Source organism: Chlorocebus sabaeus, chromosome 20, assembly GCF_047675955.1.
Source record: "Chlorocebus sabaeus isolate Y175 chromosome 20, mChlSab1.0.hap1, whole genome shotgun sequence".
NCBI lineage: Eukaryota > Metazoa > Chordata > Mammalia > Primates > Cercopithecidae > Chlorocebus > Chlorocebus sabaeus.
In genome coordinates, this window is record NC_132923.1 from 104,833,733 (window position 1) to 104,849,913 (window position 16,181).

Below are 16,181 nucleotides of genomic sequence, written 5' to 3' on the forward strand. Positions count from 1 at the left end.
GACTCTGTCTCAAAAAAAATAAAATAAAAAATAAAACTAGGGAAAAAGAGAGGTTAAGTGATTGTCCCAATAATACACTGAGGGTTCCTGGCAGATACAAAACTCAAATCAAAACCTTACATCCTTTTTTTTTTTTTTTTTTTTTTTTAGGCGAGGTCTCACTATGTTGCCCAGGCTGGTCTCTAACTCCTGGGCTAAAGTACTTCTCCCACCTCAGCCTCCCAGATAGCTGGGATTGCTGGCACATGCCTGGCTTGGCTCCTACATTCTTTATCAAGATCCTCTCCTCTACTTTTCATTCCCTGGGAAGTCTAAGGGTGGAGGGGGAGGGCTGAGAGGTCTAGGAGAATGTGAGACAGGAAGGCAGGTCTGACAGGGTAGGGTCCATTCCCCATCAAAAATTTGACCACTGTGCTGTTAACAAAGGCTTTTCTCTTCAAGACAATCCTCCCTCTACCTAGAATGCATGTTTCTGGTTATGTATTTACCTGACTGGTGAATGCAAGTCTATGCATATGAAACCATATGCAGTGAGCACTGTGCTTATGGGTGCATGTCTGTGGGTCTGCAGGAGTCTGTGTGTGCAGAGGGATATATAACAGAGATAGACTATGAATAGCAGCAACTGTCCCTATGTAATTGTGAGGTCATATAGGCATACATCTGTGGGTGTTATCCCTATCCCCATCCTTCCGGTCTTCTTCTTCTTCTTCTTTTTTTTTTTTGAAACAGTGTCTTGCTCTGTCGCCCAGGCTGGAGTGCAGTGCAGTGGCACTGTCTCAGCTCACTGCAAACTCTACCCCTGGGCTCAAGGGATCCTCTTACCTCAGCCTCCTGAGTAGTGGGGACTGCAGGCCCATGCCACCAAGCCTGACTAATTTTTGTATTCTTTGTAATGATGGGGTTTCACCATGTGGACCAGGCTGGTCTTGAACTCCCAGGCTCAAGTAACCTGCCACTTTGGCCTCCCAAAGTGCTGGGGTTACAGGCGTGAGCCACCGTGCCCAGCCTTTTATTTTTACCTTTTTGTAGAGACAAGGTTTCACCATGTTGCCCAGGCTGGTCTCAAACTCATGGGCTCAAGCAGTCCTCCCACCTCAGACTCCAAAAGTGTTGGGATTGCAGGCATGAACCACCATGCCCAGTCTAATTTTTATTTTATTTATTTATTTATTTTCAGACGGAGTCTTGCTCTGTCCCCCAGGCTGGAATGCAGTGGCACAATCACGGCTGACTGCAACCTCCGCGTCCTGGATCGAGTAATTTTCCTGTTTCAGCCTCCCAAGTAGCTGAGATTACAGGTGCACGCGACCATGCCCACTAATTTTTATTATTTTTAGTAGAGACAGGGTTTCACCATGTTGGCCAGGTTGGTCTCAAACTCCTGACCTCAAGTGACCTGCCTGCCTCAGCTTCTCAAAGTGTTGGGATGACAGGCATGAGCTACCAGACCTGGCCGGTAGCCTTTCTGTAATCGTCACAAAATGTTCTGTGGACCACGGGCAGTCTGCAGTTTGACTGAGAATATTACATGCCCTAGTCAGAGGCAGCCTCGAATCTACGAAATTCTTACTCCTGACCTTGGATTCCTAAATTGCGAGAAAAGAATGTCCTGTTTCATTCACCCCAGAATCTGCCCTCATTGCTGGTTCTGGGAGCCCTGGGGATTCCTTTCATCTGTTTTTTTTTTTTTTTCCTTCTTCCACTTCTTTCTTTCAGACAATGATAAATTTATATTAAGCTTTAATTTTGATTTTCTTTTTATTGACCTCATTTATTAACCTGGTTAGATCATGTTGGCTACTCAGCAATCTTTGTCAAACTAAGACCAGAAGGAGTCTGGGCGTGGTGACTCACGGCTATAATCCCAGCACTTTGGGAGGCTGAGGCAGTAGGACTCCTTGAGCACAGGGGTTCGAGAGACCAGCCTGACCAACATGGTGAAACCCTGTCTCTACTAAAAATACAATAATTAGCCAGGCGTACTAGGTGCATGCCTGTAGTCCCGGCTACTCAGGAGGCTGAGGCAGGAGAATTGCTTGAACCCAGGAGGCAGAGGTTGCAGTGAATCGAGATCACGCCATTGCACTCAAGCCTGGGTGACAGAACTAGACGCCATCAAAAAAAAAAAAAAAAAAAAAAGAGAGAGATTCTCCTGCCACAGCCTCCCAAGTAGCTGGGATTACAGGCATGCACCACCACACCTGGCTAATTTTTGTATTTTTAGTACAGATGAGGTTTCACCATGTTTGCCAGGCTGGTCTCGAAATCCAGACCTCAAGTGATTCACCTGCCTTGACTTCCCAATGTGCTAAGATTACAGGCGTGAGCCATGGCGCCCGGCCATGCCCAGCTATATAATTAGTGGCCGGCGCCCGGCTACTGGGAGCTGTGGCTCACACCTATAACCCCATCACTTTGGGAGGCCAAGGCAGATGAATCACTTGAGGTCTGGATTTTGAGACCAGCCTGGCCAACATGGTGAAACCCTATCTCTACTAAAAACACAAAAATTAGCTGGATGTGGGGTGTGGTGGCACGCGACTATAGTCCCAGCTACTTGGGAGGGTGAGGCAGGAGAATCTCTTTTTTTTTTTTGATGGCGTCTAGTTGTGTTACCCAGGCTTGAGTACAAGGGCACGATCTCAGTTCACTGCAACCTCCGCCTCCCAGGTTCAAGCGATTCTCCTGCCTCAGCCTCCTGAGTAGCTGGGACTGCAGGCATGTGCCTACCAAGCCCAGCTAATTTTTGTACTTTTAGGAGAGACAGGGTTTCACCATGTTGGTCAGACTGGTCTCAAACTCCTGACCTCGTGATCTGCCCACCTTGGCCTCCAAAGTGCTGAGATTACAGCTGTGAGCCACCATGCCCGGCCTTTTTTTTTTTTTTTTTTTTGAGACAGAGGACAGAGTCTCGCTGTGTCACCCAGGCTGGAGTGCAGTGACACAATCTCAGCTCACTGCAACCTCTAACTCCCGGGTTCAAGTGATTACCCTGCCTCAGCCTCCCAAGTAGCTGGGACTACAGCTGCGTCCTACCACGCCCAGCTAATTTTTGTATTTTTAGTAGAGACGGGGTTTCACTATGTTGGCCAGGCTGGTCTTGAACTCCTGACTTCGTGATCTGCCCGCCTCGGCCTCCCAGAGTGCTGGGATTACAGGCTTGAGCCACCATGCCCGGCCAGCAGGAGAATCTCTTGAACTGGGTAGGCGGAGGTTGCAGTGAGTGGAGATCACGCCACTGCACTCCAGCCTGGTCCACAGAGTGAGACTCTGTCTCAAAAAAAAAAAAAAAAAAGAATTAGCCAAGCATGATGGCATGATGGCGTGTGCCTGTAGTCCTAGCTACCCAGGAGGCTGAAGTGGGAGGATTGCTCAGCCCAGGAAGTCAAGGCTGAAGTGAACCATGATTATACTACTGCGCACCAGTCTGGGCGACAGGGGGACCCTGTCTCAAAAAAAGAAAAAATTAAATTAAATTAAAAATTTTTTAAGTTAACATTTTTTCTCCTCCAACTATAGACCTATTGATTTATTGAACATTTTGTCCAAAAGATGTGTCAGTTTCTAGGTTGAGTTTCTTGGGCCAATGCTTTACATCAAGAACAGGCAGGTGGTCGGAAGTAATGGCTCAAGCCAGTAATCTCAACATTTTGGAAGGCCAAAGTGGAAGGATCACTTGAGGCCAGGAGTTCAAGACCAGCCTGGGCAAAATGGTGAGACCCCCATCTCTACAAAAAATACAAAAATTAACCAGGTGTAGTGGTGCACGCCTATGGTCCTAGCTACTCGGGAGGTTGAAGTAGGAGGATCGCTGGAGCCCAGGAGGTTGAGGTTGCAGTGAGCCAATACAGTACTCTAGCCTGGGGGAAAGAGCAAGAACCTGTCTCAAACAAAACAAAACAAACAAAGCAACGCAAAATACAGCAGACAAGACTGTACTTCCTTCAGGGGTCATTTCTATAGTTCAGTTTCTCTGAACATGTAGAGCACAAAAAGTAAAAAAGAAAAAAGAACAAGCAGGCTATTCTACTGTTGTACTCGACTACCTTGTGGCAAAATCTGTCAGAAATCACTTAAAATGGCCAGGCCTGGAGGCTCACGCTTATAATCCTAGGGCCAAGATGGGAAAATCACTTGAGCTCGGAAGTTCAAGACCAGCCTGGGCAACATAGTGAGACCTTGTCTCTGTAAAAATAAAAATAAAAGGCCGGGTGCAGTGGCTCATGCCTATAACCCCAAAACTTTGGGAGGCTGAGGCAGGTGGATCACGAGGTCAAGAAATTGAGACCATTCTGGCCAACATGGTGAAACCCCATCTCTACTAAAAATACAAAAAATTAGCTGGACGTGGTGGTGCGCACCTTTAGTCCCAGCTACTCAGGAGGCTGAGGCAGGAGAACTGCTTAAACCTGGGACTGCATTCCAGCCTGGCGACAGAACAAGACTCCCTCTCAAAAATAAAATAAAATAAAGGCCGGGCTCAGTGGCTCACGCCTGTAATCCCAGCACTTTGGGAGGCTGAGGCGGGTAGATCACGAGGTCAGGATATCGAGACCATCCTGGCTAACACGGTGAAACCCTGTCTCTACTAAAAATACAAAAAATCAGCCGAGTGTGGTGGCGGGCACCTGTAGTCCCAGCTACTCGGGAGGCTGAGGCAGGAGAATGGCATGAACCCGGGAGGCAGAGCTTGCAGTGAGCCAAGATTGTGCCACTGCACTCCAGCCTGGGCTACAGAGCGAGACTCCATCTCAAAATAAATAAATAAATAAATACATAAATAAAAATAAAAATAAAATTTTAAAAAATGAATCATTTAAAACATTTTCTTGGCCTTTGCCCCGACCCAGACTTGATTAATGACAAAGCTGCCCATGTTCAACAAAGAGACTTAGCTATTCATGCCCACATAGAACCCTCATCACAATATCAAGCAATATCAAGAATCAGGGCTAGCAGGAATGGTAAATAACTTCTTTATTTTATTTTATTTTATTTTATTTTATTTTATTTTGAGACAGGGTCTTTCCCTCTTGTTGTCTTGCTGTCTTGTGCCACTGGAGTGCAGTGGCACAATCACAGCTCACTGAAGCCTCGACCTCCTGGGCTCAAATGATCCTCCTACCTCAGCCTCCCGAGTAGCTGGGACTACAGGCATGTGCCACCACGCCCGGCTATTATTATTATTATTATTATTATTTTGGGGGGGACAGAGTCTCGCTGTGTCCCCCAGGCTGGAGTGCAGTAGTGCAATCTCGGCTCACTGCAAGCTCCGCCTCCTGGGTTCACGCCATTCTCCTGCCTCAGCCTCCCGAGTAGCTGGGACTACAGACGCCTGCCACTGCGCCCGGCTAATTTTTTGTATTTTTAGTGGAGACGGGGTTTCACCGTGTTAGCCAGGATGGTCTCGATCTCCTGACCTCGTGATCTGCCCTTCTCGGCCTCCCAAAGTGCTGGGATTATAGGCATGAGCCACCGCGCCCGGCCTATTATTATTATTTTTGAGATGAAGTCTCACTCTGTCACCCAGGCTGTAGTGCAGTGGCACCATCTCAGCTCACTGCAACCTCTGCCTCCCAGGTTCAAGCAATTCTCCTGCCTCAGCCTCCCAAGGAGCTGGGACTACAGGCGCCCGCCACCATACCTGGCTAATGTTTTTATTTTTAGTAGAGACGGGGTTTCACCATGTTGGCCAGGGTAGTCTAGAACTCCTGGCCTCAAGTGATCTGTCTGCATTGGCCTCCCAAAGTGCGGGATTACGGGTGTGGCGTGAGGCACCGCACCCAGCCTCCAGCTATTTTTTTTTCTTTTTCTTTTATCACCTGAGAAGTTGTGAATGAGAGGGCCTATTTTTGTAGTTTTTGAATTTTTGTAGAGACAGGGTTTTGCGGTGTTGCTCAGATTAGTCTCAAACTCCTGAGCTTAAGCAATCCACTGCCTCAGCCCCCTAAAGTGCTGGGATTGCAGGCATGGGCTACTGTGCCCCGTCAGTAATTAATTTCTAGTGGGTAGATCAGGGATATGTCCTGGGCTACCTCCTTTTTCATATTTTTTTAAATATATAATACTTTTTTTTTTTTTGAGATGGTATCTCACTCTGTTGCCCAGACTGGAATGTAGTGACACAATCACAGCTCACTGCAGCCTTTACCTCCCAAAGCTCAGGTGATCCTCCCACCTCAGCCTCCTGAGTAGTTGGCACAATAGGTGGGCAACACCATGCCTGGATAATTTTTGTATTTTTAGTAGGAACAGGGTCTCATCATGTCACGCAGGCTGGGTTTTGTACATTGTTTTTCTTTTTCTTTTTTTTTTTTTTGAGACAGAGTCTCACACTGTTGCCCAGGCTGGAGTGCAGTGGCGTGATCTCAGCTCACTGCAACCTCCACCTCCCAGGTTCAAGTGATTCTCCTGCCTCAGCCTCCCAAGTAGCTGAGATTACAGGCACCCGCCACCACGCCCAGCTAATTTTTTGTATTTTTAGTAGAGATGTGTTTTTTTAGTAGAAACTAATTTTAGTTTCACTATGTTGGCCAGGCTGGTCTCGAACTTCTGATGTTGTGATCCACCTGCCTCTGCCTCCCAAAGTGCTGGGATTACAGGTGTGAGCCACTGGGCCTGGGCTGGTTTTTTTTGTTTTGTTGTGTGTTTTTTTTTTGAGACAGAATCTCACTCTGTCACCCAGGCTAGAGTGCAGTGGCACGATCTTGGCTCACTGCAACCTCCGCCTCCCGGGTTCACGCCATTCTCCTGCCTCAGCCTCCTGAGTAGCTAGGACTACAGGCGCCCACCACCACGCCTGGCTGATTTTTTGTATTTTTGGTAGAGACGGAGTTTCACCGTGTTAGCCAGGATGATCTCGATCTCCTGACCTCGTGATGCACCCGCCTCGGCCTCCCAAAGTGCTGGGATTACAGGCGTGAGCCACCACGGCCGGCCGGTTTTTTTTTTTTTTTTTTTTTTTTTTTTTAAGAGATGGAGTCTCACATCTCACTCTGTCATCCAGGCTGGAGTAGTTCAGAACATGATTGTAGCTCACTGCAGTCTGAAACTTCTGGCCTCAAGCAATCCTCCCATCTCAGCCTCCCGAATAGGTGGGATTACAGGCACGAGCCACTGCACCTGACTTTAATTCCTCTCTCTCTCTCTCTCTTTTTTTCTTTTAGAGATGGGATCACACTCTATTGCCCAGGCTGGAGTATGGCGGCATGATCATGGCTCATTGCAGCCTCAACCTCCTGGGCTCAAGTGATCCTCCCACCTCAGCCTCCTGCGTAGCTGGGACCACAGGTACACACCACCAAACCCAGTTAATTTTTTTATTTTTTGTAAAGGTGCATTCTGGCTATGTTCCCCAGGCTGGTCTTGAACTCCTGGGCTCAAGCAGTCCCCTTGCTTTGGCCTCCCAAAATGCTGTGATTATAGGTGTAAGCCACCACGCCTGGCTTAATACCTTTTTTGAATGAACTCTGTAGCTTCTTGACACAGAGAACAACAACAACAACAAAAGCCTTATTTTATATGCAAACAAAATGTATTTATGTCTTGAACATAGAACTGATTCTGCTAGTCAAGTATCGCTATAAATAAGGGATATAGAGCAATTATTCTAATTGGTATTTTAGTAGAAGTCCCCCAACGAGTAACATGAATGTACTTGATAATCCCTTTTACTGAGTCCCCTCCCTTGGGTACCTTGGTGTGCTTCTTGCACCATGGGAGTTTTATTAGGATGGAGCCTTACTTACAGCTTGGCAATCCACACTGCTTTATGAAAGTTTCTGGGAGTCTGGCAGTTATGGAAGCTCAGTTCACCATGTCCATGCCATGGCAACCCAAGTTCAATCCCAGGTTCTCCCAATCACTTGCCGGCAGAAGGGCACCAGGCGTGGTGGTTCATGCCTGTAATCCCAGCACTTTGGGAGGCTGAGGTGGGCAGACAAATACTTGAGCCCAGGAGTTTGAGACCAGCCTGGGCAACATGGCAAAACCCCATCGGTACAAAAAAAAAAAAATACAAAAATTAGCCAGACTTGATGTCCCATGCTTGTGGTCCCAGCTACTTGGGAGGATGAGGTGGGAGGATCACCTGAGCTTGGGGAGGTCAAGGCTATGGTTAGCCAAGATTGAGCCACTACCCTCCAGCCTAGGTGACAGAGCGAGACCTTGTCTCAAAAACAAAACAAAAAAAAAACAAAAAAAACAAGACTTACTGGCAGAAGGCTGTTGGGCAGGTTGCTAAACCTCTGTACTTCCCTCAGTTCCTTCATCAGCAAAATGATGACAAAAATAAGACTTGCATCTAAGGCTGGCTGTGGTGAGCATGATATGTGATATATAGATGATCTCATAAAATAAAATTTTTAACATAGTGCTTGCTACATAGACACTGGCCTTAAACATCTTCCAGGCTAAAATGATTGATCATTTTCATTTTCCTTCATGATTTTTGGCACTTCCACAGGCTACCTTTTCATCTTTGATATATGTACCTAAAATGGAAACTTTACTACCATAAATGGAAAACCAAAATCATGAGACATAAATGGAAGTGAAACAACAGCGCACACTAAAAAAAAATTAACATTCGTAAATGTTCATCCATTATCCCCTAAAATCACTCACACACTTGAGTGGTGTACAGGTCATATTTTAGGAAATGCTGCACTACAAGAGAGAACTTTGAGCTTAGGCTGCTGCTTGTGGATGAAAGGAGCTGGCCTATTGACAAAAACGTAATGGGTGAAGTGGGAGGATTGCTTGAGACCATACATAGTGTGAGTGCAGCCTGGGTGAAATAGTGAGACCTTATCTCCACACACACTTTTTTTTTTTTTAAAGATGGAGTTTCACTCTTGTTGCCCAGGCTGGAGTACAATGGCACGATCTCGGTTCACTGCAACCTCTACCTCCCGGGTTCAAACGATTCTCCTGCCTCAACCTCCCGAGTAGCTGGGATTACAGGCACCTGCCACTACGCCTGGCTAATTTTTCGTATTTTTAGTAGAGACAGGGTTTCACCATGTTGGCCAGGCTGGTTTCGAACTCCTGACCTCAGATGATCCACCCGCCTCAGCCTCCCAAAATTTTATTTTACAATTTGGCCCAGCCAAAAATTTATTTTACATTTTACACGTAAAGGGTATTATGCCAGGCACGGTGGCTCACACCTGTAATCCCAGCACTTTGGGCGGCCAAGCAGGGGTGGATCACTTGAGGCCAGGAGTTCGAGACCAGCCTGGACAACAGGGTGAAACCCCGTTTCTACTAAAAATACAAAAATTAGCCGGGCATGGTGGCATGTGCCTGTAGTCCCAGCTACTTGGGAAGCTGAGGCAGGAGAATTGCTTGAACCCGGAGGCAGAGGTTGCAGTGAGCTGACATTGCACCACTGCACTCCAGCCTGGGCAACAGAGCAAGACTCCATCTATAAATAAATAAATAAATAAATAAATAAATAAATAAATAAATGAAATGTATTGTTATTATTATGTTTTAATAGAGATGGGGTGTTGCTATGTTGCCCAGGCTAGTCTTAAATGCCTAGTCTCAAGAGATCTTCCTGCCTCAGCCTCCCAAAGTATTGGGATTACAGGTGTGCCTGGCCAAGAATTATTTTATAATTACCTGGGCGTGGTGATACACATCTGTAGTCCTAGGCTACTCAGGAAGCTGAGGTGGGAGAACCACTCAAGCCCAGGTGTGTGAAATTACAGTGCCCCAACCTGGGCAACAGAGTGAGACACTGTCTCTAAAAAAAAAAAAATTTAATAGATACCTCCTACATGCCAGATTCTGACCTAGTGCTGAGGATGCAGAGGTGAGCAGAGAGCGTCCCATGCATTTGGCCCTGCCCTCTGTGACAGAGGTGGGTGTCCCTCTGGTGGGTCACTTCATTTTCACAGGAGGCTGTAAGGCTTGTAGTTAGCTCACTGATCAATAATATCTGAGACTACCAACAACATGGCCGCACGCGACAGCAACACTTGCCAGGAAGTAACATTTCAAAATCACCACCGTTAACCATTTACCAAGCTAACGTTTAGTGAAACAGTTAAAAGGATGAGGCAGAGCTCCACATATTGACATGGAAAGACATCCCGCATACCCCATGGCAAGCAAGTTGCGGAACAGAACGCAGAGTATATGCCTATTTGCATTGACATATGTATATAGGGGATTCTTTTAAATAAGCTCTGTGCTAAGCCTTTATTTGCATTATTTCATGTAATTCTCATAATAATCCTATGAAGTGCTATTATTATCCCCATTTTACAGATGCAAAGACTGAGGCCCAAACCAGGTAAAATGCTTTGTCTGAGGCCTCATAACAAACAAATGAACAGTGGAGTTGTGAAGTGAGTCCTGGTCTGCCAGCCTGCAGAGACTAGACTCAACCTCCACGTTTTTCAGCAGCCATACACAGGAAAATCTGGAAGGACACACACCAAATTGTTCACGATGGGCATATCCCAGAAGTGGGTTTGGAGGAGGCTGCGTTTCTTATATTTCTTTTTTTTTTTTTTTTTTTTTTTTTTTTTTGAGACGGAGTCTTGCTCTGTCGCCCGGGCTGGAGTGCAGTGGCCGGATCTCAGCTCACTGCAAGCTCCGCCTCCCGGGTTTACGCCATTCTCCTGCCTCAGCCTCCCGAGTAGCGGGGACTACAGGCGCCCGCCACTTCGCCCGGCTAGTTTTTTGTGTTTTTAGTAGAGACGGGGTTTCACTGTGTTAGCCAGGATGGTCTCGATCTCCTGACCTCGTGATCCGCCCATCTCGGCCTCCCAAAGTGCTGGGATTACAGGCTTGAGCCACCGCGCCCGGCCGTTTCTTATATTTCTTTATATGCCTCTGTACTGTTTGAGTTTTAAATTTTATTTATTTTTTTCAATAATTAAATAGAGATGAGGTCTCACTATGTTGCCCAGGCGGGTCTCAAACTCCCGGGCCCGCGTGATCCTCCCATCATGGCCCCCCAAAGTGCTAGGATTACAGGTGTGAGCCACTGTGCCTGGCCTGTTTGAGTGTTTTTAAAACAGCAATGTGCTAATTTTGTAATAAGAAAATAAAAACAGCTGGGCGAGGTGACTCACGCCTGTAATCCCAGCACTTTGGGAGGCTGAGGCAGGCGGATCACTTGAGGTCAGGAGTTTGAGACCAGCCTGACCAACATGGAGAAACTCCATCTCTACTAAAAACACAAAATTAGCCGGGCATGGTGGCCCATGCCTGTAATCCCAGCTACTCGGGAGGCTGAGGCAGGAGAATCACTTGAACCTGGGAGGCAAAGTTGCGGGGAGCCAAGATTGCGCCACTACACTCCAGCCTGGGCAACAAGAGCGAAACTCCATCTCAAAAAACAAACAAACAAACAAAAAAAACCTAGCCAGGCATGGTGGCACACGCCTGTAATCCCAGCTACTAGGGAAGCTGAGGCAGGAGAATCGCTGGAACCTGGGAGGCGGAGGTTGCAGTGAACCAAGATTGTGCCACTGCACTCCACCCTGGGCAACAGAGTAAGACCTTGTCTCAAAAAAAAAAAAAAAAAAAAAAAAAAAAGAGAGAGAAAACATAAACAACAAAACTACTGCCAAGACATAAACTCTACCATGAGACACAATCATGTGAGTGTCTCTACACAGCCCACCCTGCCCTCCCACTCCTCTCCTTGTATCAAAAGGCATCAACATAGAATAGGTGACATGAGACAAAAAGGTTTATGACCCAGGAAGTTCAGGAAACACTGGTTTAGACAAAGCGAATCAGGCTTCTTCTCGGGGAGACTTTTGGAGCTTTAACAAGCTAATGTTGGTTGTGATGTGATCGTGATTATGATGGGCCAGAGCTTGTAGCTGAAGCCATGTTGAGTTGGCCTCAGAGCCCTCTCCTTTCCAGGTGCCTAATGCAACTAGTGTCCTTTAGTACAACAGTTGGAAAAGGAGTTCCAGATACGTTATGTATGTATGTGTGTATGTATTTTGACACGGAGACTTACTCATGTCGCCCAGGCTAGAGTGCAATGGTGCAATCAGCTCACTGCAACCTCCGCCTCCCGGGTTCAAGCGATTCTCCTGCCAGCCTCCTGAGTAGCTGGAATTACAGGCATGTGCCACCACGCCTGGCTAATTTTTTGTATTTTTAGCAGAGACAGGGATTTTCCATGATGGCCAGGCTGGTTTCGAACTCCTGACCTCAGGTGATCCACCCACCTTGGCCTCCAAAAGTGCTGGGATTACAGGCATAAGCCACTGCACCCTGCGGTATTTATTTTTTAGAGATAGAATCTAGCTGTGTCACCCAGGCCAGAGTGCAGTGGAGCGATCATAGCTCACTGCAGCCTCAAACCCCTAGCTCCAGATACTTTAAAATCAACACTGAGGTTGATTGTTAAGAGGCCACATTACTGGATGGTACCTTGGTCCTACCTGCTCCTCACCCCCCACCCCACCCTACCCCACTGAGAATTACTTTCACTGAATTGAGCTTGGCCTTGAAGCCATCAGCTCGGGTGTGTGCCTGGAGTTATAGGATATAGTCTGTGTTTTATGTGTAGTCCCTGCCCTGCCTCTGAACACATCTGTACACATACATTTTCCTATGATATGTATGGTGTTTTGGCTTGTGTGTGTGTGTCTGTGTGTGGCTGTGTGAGAGACCCTCTTCTAAAGCAGATCCCACGGCCCTGCTCAGAGTCCAGCCTGCTTGAGTTCTCACACCCCTCACACTATATACAGGAAACAGGCTGATTTGCAAAGCCGCACCACAAATGTGAGGGAATGGGTGGTTCACTGGCCTGCCAAGCTGCTGAGTGGGTGTAATTTGGGTGTGGACAGCCCTCCTTTTGGTGCATCATTTGCAGGGGGAGGGAGTGCCTCACCTCCCTTGAACACCTACTACGTGCCGGCCAGGTGCAGTGGCTCATGCCTGTAATCCCAGCACTTTGGGAGGCCGAGGTGGGCGGATCACAAGGTCAGGAGATCGAAACCATCCTGGCCAATATGGTGAAACCCCATCTCTACTAAAAATGCAAAAATTAGCTGGGCGTGGTGGCGCACCTGTAATCCTAGCACTTGGGAGGCTGAGGCAGGAGAATCGCTTGAACCCAGGAGGCATTTTTGTTTGAGACGGAGTTTCAATCTGTTGCCTAGGCTGGAGTGCAATGACTTGATCTCTGCTCACTACAACCTGCACCTCCCAGGTTCAAGCCATTCTGCCTCAGCCCCCTGAGTAGCTGGAATTACAGGCACCTGCCACTGCCACCACACCCGGCTAATTTTGCATTTTTAGTGAAGACAGGGTTTCACCATGTTGGCCAGCTTGGTCTCAAGCTCCTGGCCTCAAGTGATCTGCCCGCCTCAGCCTTGCAAAGTGCTGGGATTACAGGTGTGAGCCACTGCGCCCAGCTTGATTATTGCCTCTTTACAGGTAAGTAAACTGAAGTTCAGAGAGAGATGAAGCCACTTGCTCAAGGACATGGTAGAGCGGAATTGTGACTGGGTCGGCCTGTCTCTAAAATGCATGTTCTCTGCCCCACACCACATCTGTGGGCTCTCTTGCCTTTGGTCTTGCTCTGAGGTCTCTGGCCTCGTGGTACCCAAGGAACAGAATCCAGGGATAGTGACCTTGGCTTCACATCCTAGGCACTCTCGAAAATGGGTCTTTCTCCTTCTCAGAACTGTCTTGACTCTGGCAGGAAGCTTTCCAGATCTTTTTTTTTTTTTTTTTTTTTTTTGAGACGGAGTCTCGCTCTGTCGCCCAGGCTGGAGTGCAGTGGCCAGATCTCAGCTCACTGCAAGCTCCGCCTCCCAGGTTTATGCCATTCTCCTGCCTCAGCCTCCCGAGTAGCTGGGACTACAGGCGCCTGCCACCTCGCCCGGCTAGTTTTTTGTATTTTTAGTAGAGACGGGGTTTCACCGTGTTAGCCAGGATGGTCTCGATCTCCTGACCTCGTGATCCTCCCGTCTCGGCCTCCCACAGTGCTGGGATTACAGGCTTGAGCCACCGCGCCCGGCCGCTTTCCAGATCTTAAGAAGTGCCTTCTCCCCTCCTCTGAACCAACCCTCAGCCTGTTGTCGGCCCCTGTCCACTTGGCCCTTCTCTCTTTGAGAAGAGCCTCTGTTCCTGGGGCCCAAGAGCAAGGGACCCTGTTTGATTCATCTGTCATAGGGCTGGGTGGAAGGAACTGCTCATGCCTGTCCAGGGTGAATGACCCTCCCTGAAGCGCGGGGAGAGCCACCATGTTCCCCAGCCCCCACAAGAGACTACAGGACTCGGAGCTGTAGATGGGAGAAAGGCTGGGACCTGCTGACTAGGCGGAAAGTGTGTGTCAAGAAAAACTCCAACGAAGCAGGGGAAACCTGGAAATCTGGCTGAGTGGGGACTCCCCCAAAAAATTAAGGCCCAGAGTTAAAAAGTGAGGAGGTGAGCAGGTAGCAACTATGCCTCCCCAATCTCTCTCCACCTCCCTGGGGTTTGAAGCAGGAATCAGCAAAACCAACTGGCCCTACACAGGCAGGGCTGAAGCCGGAGGGAGCCAGGGGCGAGGGGAGGACATCCTGCTGTGACACTTGGCAGGGGCAGGAATGGTGACTTTCCAGATGGGAGTTCAGCGCTTCCTCACCCAGGGTCAACTGCACCCCTGTCTGGGATAAAAATAGTACTTCCTCTTCCTTTCTCCCATCATTCTCTTTCACTTCCAACCTCCCAGACTCAGATCAGATATGTCCATCCACCCTGGAGCTCCATCCTGGGTGATGGACACCCCCACACATATTAGTCCATGCCCATTAGGAGACTCTTCCCTTGATAGCTGAGGATAAAATCACTCCTCGCATGTCCATCTGGATGCCCTGGGTGATCTCTCTCTCTCTCTCTCTCTCTCTCAGGAGATTCTTGTCACTGGGGTCTGTCCCAGAAACCAGAAGGATTCCTGGGTCCTCTGAGTCCAACCTGTCCATCACCCTGCTCCAGGCGGGTGGTCACAGCCTCGGCCATCACTCTCTCCCGAGGCCCAGCCCTGCCACTGCCTTGCTGAGAAACCATGGGCAGTGAGTGCCTTGTTATCTCTGGGCCTCAGGAGCCTCATCCTCATGGCATGAGGGACTGGATTTGGTGGTTTCTGGAAGCCTTTTTAACACCTGACTGTCCGTGTGCCTGGTCTCCAGGAAACATGGTCCCAGTGAGGTGGGGCTGCTGGTGGACAGCACGGCAGAGGCAAGTGCCACCAGCTTCGCAGGAAAGAGGCAACCCAGCGACACTGCCTGCCTCCCACCTGACCTTGAGCGAGGATCTTCTCTCCCCAGCCACAAAGGGCTGCTGTGTCCCTAGGGAGCCTGGGCCCACATAACCGCAGCCATCTGCTATCAGGCCTCTCACCCCAGTGCCTGCGCCCCCAGTACCAGCGCTCCTTACCTGCCCAGCCCGGGAGCCCTCTGGTCCCATTCACATGGTCCTCCTGGCCTAAGTTGGCTGCCTGGACAGTCTCAGCTCCCTTCACCGTCGTAGCCACCACCTGTCTCCCCGCGCCCACGTCCCACCCTGACTTCCTGCCTCCTCCCGAGGGCTCCGCAGCCAACCGGGCCCCAGCAGCCCAACCACAACCCTCTAGCACCCCAAGCTTCCTGCCACCATAGACCCCCACCTCTCAGCCCCTGGGGGTCCCCTACATCTCCAGGCCAGGCCCTACTTCCCCTACTGTCCCGGGGTGACACTGGGAGGTTTAAAGTTGAGGGGAGGATGTCTGATAGACCCTCCCTTCTGCCCTCCAGAGTGCATCTGGGCAAGAGATTCAAGGGCAGCCTTTGGGCCCAGGGAGCAGGGGGCAAGCAGACACACACTCAGCTTACGGTGAGAGGCAAGCAGCACCGCAGCACCACCGTTGCAGCTGAGAGACCCTTTTGTTTCTATCTGGCAGCAAAGGTAGCATCATTCAGAGTCAGAGGAGAGGACAATATCCCTGTTAAATAGCTGGTGAGCAGACCACGCATGTTACAGTCAGGTCAGGTCAAGAGAACAATTCCCATGTCATCTCGGAGCACGGGACAGTGGCTTTATTATAGTCAAGGGTAGGTGAATGGTAGGCTACCATCCCTCTTACAGACAGAATGCTGGAAAACAGCCTGTTTCAGGAGGTAGACAGGAGGACAACCTCATGTCTTCAAGAGGGCATTGTAACGGCCCCT

The 16,181-nt window shown here is 48.8% G+C and overlaps 1 protein-coding gene across 4 annotated transcripts in view; it reads right to left on the reverse strand.

Moving 5' to 3' along the window:
• LCK (LCK proto-oncogene, Src family tyrosine kinase) overlaps positions 1 to 15,518 on the reverse strand; it is a 34,226-nt gene extending 18,708 nt beyond the window's left edge. The window contains exon 1 of one of the 4 annotated variants that reach the window (XM_037995228.2): positions 15,412 to 15,518. The gene's annotated coding sequence lies outside the window, so the exon portion shown is untranslated. The remainder of the gene's footprint in view (positions 1 to 15,411) is intronic. The other 3 variants (XM_037995177.2, XM_037995084.2, XM_037995117.2) reach the window with 3 other exon arrangements.
• Between the last annotated feature and the right edge of the window lie 663 nt (positions 15,519 to 16,181).